Source organism: Lucilia sericata, unplaced genomic scaffold (assembly GCF_015586225.1).
Source record: "Lucilia sericata isolate MDLA Ls3-8-SP2 unplaced genomic scaffold, ASM1558622v1 Contig000036F_arrow, whole genome shotgun sequence".
Lineage (NCBI taxonomy): Eukaryota > Metazoa > Arthropoda > Insecta > Diptera > Calliphoridae > Lucilia > Lucilia sericata.
The window spans coordinates 907,335-913,334 of NW_023994074.1; positions in this window are offsets into that span (position 1 = coordinate 907,335).

A 6,000-nucleotide genomic window follows, 5' to 3' on the forward strand; every position below is an offset into this window, starting at 1 on the left:
GTTCTAGTTCTGTTCTAGTTCTGTTCTAGTTCTGTTCTAGTTCTGTTCTAGTTCTGTCTAGTTCTGTTCTAGTTCTGTTCTAGTTCTGTTCTAGTTCTGTTCTAGTTCTGTTCTAGTTCTGTTCTAGTTCTGTTCTAGTTCTGTTCTAGTTCTGTTCTAGTTCTGTTCTAGTTCTGTTCTAGTTCTGTTCTAGTTCTGTTCTAGTTATGTTCTAGTTCTGTTCTAGTTCTGTTCTAGTTCTGTTCTAGTTCTGTTCTAGTTCTGTTCTAGTTCTGTTCTAGTTCTGTTCTAGTTCTGTTCTAGTTCTGTTCTAGTTCTGTTCTAGTTCTGTTCTAGTTCTGTTCTAGTTCTGTTCTAGTTCTGTTCTAGTTCTGTTCTAGTTCTGTTCTAGTCTGTTCTAGTCTGTCTAGTTCTGTTCTAGGTCTGTTCTGTTCTAGTTCTAGTTCTAGTTCTGTTCTTTTCTAGTTCTGTTCTAGTTCTGTTCTAGTTCTGTTCTAGTTCTGTTCTAGTTCTGTTCTAGTTCTGTTCTAGTCTGTTCTAGTTCTGTTCTAGTTCTGTTCTAGTGCTGTTCTAGTTCTGTTCTAGTTCTGTTCTAGTTCTGTTCTAGTTCTGTTCTAGTTCTGTTCTAGTTCTGTTCTAGTTCTGTTCTAGTTCTGTTCTAGTTCTGTTCTAGTTCTGTTCTAGTTCTGTTCTAGTTCTAGTTCTGTTCTATTTCTGTTCTAGTTGTGTTCTGTTCAAGAAGCTGTTTGTCTATACAATAAAAACTGCTTACATTTCTGATACATATTACATGCAGCAGCTTTAAATGCCAATTAAATTTGTCACTTAAAATGTTCATTAGAATTTTAACTGCAGGTACCGAATGCAGCCCGATTTTTAATAAGTCCCCTATGAACCCTTCAAAAGGACTAAAACATACACACACAGAATATTATAACTAATACAATCTATGGCCCCATGATACAACAACATTTTGCCAGCCTTTCGTTCGTTTTTTACCTTTTTTGGTTTTAAGTGTTAAAAAATTAATGACTACTGCATTATGACCATTTGACATTTCAACAAAATTTTAATATTTTGCACAGGCATGTAAACTGGATTTCATGCAAAAGTTTTCATTGAGAGTATTTGCATTTGTACTTTCTCACTCACATACTCTCACACAAATCGACAGCATGCAACATTTAGACTAAATATTTTTCCAATAATATTGGCATTTAGGCATCTGTTATATCAATTAAAATTTTAAAAAATTTTCTGCATTGTAAATAGAGTTGGTTTTTTGTGCTTTTTAATGATTTCTACCCAAAAAATAAATGTTAGTTTTATTTTGCATACAAAACAGAGCATTAAAATACAAAAAAAGTATCTACAATTTTATTTATTTTTGTATGTATTTGTGTTTGTATTTGTTTTTTATAATAATGTGTCTAATGAAGGTATACAACAAAATTATTTTCATAATACCCGATAAAAAATAAGGAAAAGGGTTAGTAGTTTAAACAATGAATGCAAAAAATGGTAAAATATTTAAATACCAAGGGGGAAGGTTTCATGAAATGCAAATAAAAAAAAAAATTAACTCTTTTTTCGGAAAAAAAGTAAAATTTCACAAAAAAAAACATAGCATTAACAAACGTTAGGCGTGGTATATTATTTTTATGTGTGACTTTCATTATTTTAATATTGTATGTCTGTATGAAATATTCATATCACACACATTTACAATTATACACACTTACATAAATGCATAGATAAATACTAACACATACAAACAGATCTATGATTAAGAGTATGTATGTGTGTCTGCCAAAGTATAATAATATTACATTTTTATTTAGCAGTAGTAGTAAGTAGATTCTTTAATTGTATATGTATATATTTTTTTCTTTTTTTTTTTTTTGGGAGTTTGTTCCTTTTTTCCATTTGGTTCGTATTTAGTGGCGTTGAAGGTTAAAACCATAAACCTCTTGTCTAATATCAGTTGATTGCGTCGTTTTTCGTTGCAGCTTCCTTTTTTTGGATTTTTATACCTTTTCTATTTTCATTTTTTTAAGCAATCAAACATGTTTTTATTGTTTTTTATCATTTAACTCGCACTATTAAATTAAAGTGAAAATGATTTGTTGTTATAAAATTAAGTATATTTTTCTTTATTTTGTAAAAGTTTGCTCTTTTACAGTATGCGTTTTTTTCAGTGAAACTTTAATGAAAGGGGTTAGTTGTCTGTAACAGTCTGATCCTTTTTTCGAAACAACTGTATTTTAAACACAAATATTTTGTAATATTTTAAAATTATTTTTCAGTGGGAGTGTTACTTTTATTTTCTAGTTCAGTTCTAGTTCAGATCTAGTTCAGTTCTAGTTCAGTTCTAATTCAGTTCTAGTTCAGTTCTAGTTCAGTTCTAGTTCAGTTCTAATTCAGTTCTAGTTCAGTTCTAGTCCAGTTCTAGTTCAGTTCTAGTTCAGTTCTAGTTCAGTTCTAGTTCAGTTCTAGTTCAGTTCTAGTTCAGTTCTAGTTCAGTTCTAGTTCAGTTCTAGTTCAGTTCTAGTTCAGTTCTAGTTCAGTTCTAGTTCAGTTCTAGTTCAGTTCTAGTTCAGTTCTAGTTCAGTTCTAGTTCAGTTCTAGTTCAGTTCTAGTTCAGTTCTAGTTCAGTTCTAGTTCAGTTCTAGTTCAGTTCTAGTTCAGTTCTAGTTCAGTTCTAGTTCAGTTCTAGTTCAGTTCTAGTTCAGTTCTAGTTCAGTTCTAGTTCAGTTCTAGTTCAGTTCTAGTTCAGTTCTAGTTCAGTTCTAGTTCAGTTCTAGTTCAGTTCTAGTTGAGTTCTAGTTGAGTTCTAGTTCAGTTCTAGTTCAGTTCTAGTTCAGTTCTAGGTTCAGTTCTAGTTCAGTTCTAGTTCAGTTCTAGTTGAGTTCTAGTTCAGTTCTAGTTCAGTTCTAGTTCAGTTCTAGTTCAGTTCTAGTTCAGTTCTAGTTCAGTTCTAGTTCTAGTTCAGTTCTAGTTCAGTTCTAGTTCAGTTCTAGTTCAGTTCTAGTTCAGTTCTAGTTCAGTTCTAGTTCAGTTCTAGTTCAGTTCTAGTTCAGTTCTAGTTCAGTTCTAGTTCAGTTCTAGTTCAGTTCTAGTTCAGTTCTAGTTCAGTTCTAGTTCAGTTCTAGTTCAGTTCTAGTTCAGTTCTAGTTCAGTTCTAGTTCAGTTCTAGTTCAGTTCTAGTTCAGTTCTAGTTCAGTTCTAGTTCAGTTCTAGTTCAGTTCTAGTTCAGTTCTAGTTCAGTTCTAGTTCAGTTCTAGTTCAGTTCTAGTTCAGTTCTAGTTCAGTTCTAGTTCAGTTCTAGTTCAGTTCTAGTTCAGTTCTAGTTCAGTTCTAGTTCAGTTCTAGTTCAGTTCTAGTTCAGTTCTAGTTCAGTTCTAGTTCAGTTCTAGTTCAGTTCTAGTTCAGTTCTAGTTCAGTTCTAGTTCAGTTCTAGTTCAGTTCTAGTTCAGTTCTAGTTCAGTTCTAGTTCAGTTCTAGTTCAGTTCTAGTTCAGTTCTAGTTCAGTTCTAGTTCAGTTCTAGTTCAGTTCTAGTTCAGTTCAGTTCTAGTTCAGTTCTAGTTCAGTTCTAGTTCAGTTCTAGTTCAGTTCTAGTTCAGTTCTAGTTCAGTTCTAGTTCAGTTCTAGTTCAGTTCTAGTTCAGTTCTAGTTCAGTTCTAGTTCAGTTCTAGTTCAGTTCTAGTTCAGTTCTAGTTCAGTTCTAGTTTTCAGTTCTAGTTCAGTTCAGTTCAGTTCTAGTTCAGTTCTAGTTCAGTTCTAGTTCAGTTCTAGTTCAGTTCTAGTTCAGTTCTAGTTCAGTTCTAGTTCAGTTCTAGTTCAGTTCTAGTTCAGTTCTAGTTCAGTTCAGTTCTAGTTCAGTTCTAGTTCAGTTCTAGTTCAGTTCTAGTTCAGTTCTAGTTCAGTTCTAGTTCAGTTCTAGTTCAGTTCTAGTTCAGTTCTAGTTCAGTTCTAGTTCAGTTCTAGTTCAGTTCTAGTTCAGTTCTAGTTCAGTTCTAGTTCAGTTCTAGTTCAGTTCTAGTTCAGTTCTAGTTCAGTTCAGTTCTAGTTCAGTTCTAGTTCTGTTCTAGTTCAGTTCTAGTTCAGTTCTAGTTCAGTTCTAGTTCAGTTCTAGTTCAGTTTCTAGTCAGTTCTAGTTCAGTTCTAGTTCAGTTCTAGTTCAGTTCTAGTTCAGTTCTAGTCTTTCTCAAAGTTTGCAAATAAAAAACTGTTTTTTAAATAATGTACAGAAAATTTTACACTACCATAATATAAAATAAACTTTAAATTCCTGACAACATATGACGACAACCTTGTTCATTATATTTTAGCGTAAATTTAGACTTTTTCCAAAAAAAATTAGACAAACAAAAAATTACGGATGAAACCCTTAAAAAACGTAAAAAATATAAAACATTAAAATTAAAAGGGATCCAAAGCAAAACTTCTAAATCCATAGAAAAAAACATGACATGAAATAACAATAAACTCCCCCCCCACCACCCACTAAATAATCATCATACATACGAGTACTACTATTACACAACAAAACCCTCTTTAAATTATAACCCCCCTCGGTAGGCCCTCAACCCACTGATTATCTTCTAAATAAAACATATTCTAACATTATGTGCAGTTGTAGTAGTAGTAATAGTAGTATATACTACTACTTATACTACTATTATTATTATGTTTGGTTGTAGCTCTGAGAATATGTGTAAATGTTTGTATTTATTTTTGTTTGTTTGTATGAGTGCCTTTAGTCTAACGATGTACAAACATTTGCCCTCAAACTTCTAATTTAGAAAATAATATATAAAAAACATTGTCGAATTCATTACTCTTTTCTTCTTTTTTGGCATTTTTTTCCAGACTAAATACTGAATAGCGACGAACTACAACAACAGCAAAAAAATTTGGTGAGTTCTTTTTTTGTTTTTTGCAACATATTCTGCACATACTACCACTTACACACATAAACACATACATATTTGTATCTACTATTCTCTGTTCATATCGTGTTTAAAATACTAAAAATCTAACAACTACAACATTAACAACAATAAAACAAACTGGGTTCAAAAAAAAAAAAGCGACATTAAAAAAAAAAGAACATAGATTTTTGAAAGGACTCATTTTTTCGCGTGTGTTTATATGTGTGCATAGAGTAAGTGTAGGAGGGAGTAGCTGTGTGTATAATTTAGAAATTCTCTTACAACCAGCCGCCTGCCACATACTTCTACTACACTAACTAACATCAGTCACTTACAACCAGCGTGGAAAAATTATTTAGAAACAGCAAAGGCTGTGAAAGACAAGAAAGAATAAAAAAGGACTCTAAATACGGAGAATAGCACACATTTCAATGCTGTTTATTTTTTTTTTTTCGGTAAGTTTGAAATGAAATGAAAATATGTATGATAAAAATGAAAGAAAAAACTGAAAACGGTTGTGTAGAAAATTAGTTAAAAAATGTTTTTATTATAATGTTTGCTATTAATGTTGTTGTCGTCGTCGTAAATTTTGTCATACGCAAATATTTTGTTGTACGCTAAATATACATACAAACATGAATAGCAGTGATTAGGTTGGTCCACCAAAAACTAATTTTAAAATTTAGGACCTAATGTATTTACAATGCGAATTTTATTAATTAACCGGTACCAGATCGATATTAGTATAAATAAACCGAAAGCTGCCAAACCAATTGTAGAAGATGAAAATCGTTTAAAGAATTTATAAGATGCATATTCCTACCGACCGTTAATGATGGGGTTAATATAATATATTCTCGAGTCTAACACGATCTAGTCATATCCGTTCGTCCGTTAAAATAACGAACGAAAGAAGCTAAATAATTTGTATTGATGAAGCTTGTTTGATATCGAATATGATCAACAATGGGTCCACGGTTTTCAGTCTATGTATATATAAAAATGTGTGTTTATTTGTGGGTTTGTTTTTATATTGGGTTTGTGCTGATGTTTGCAACATACAAA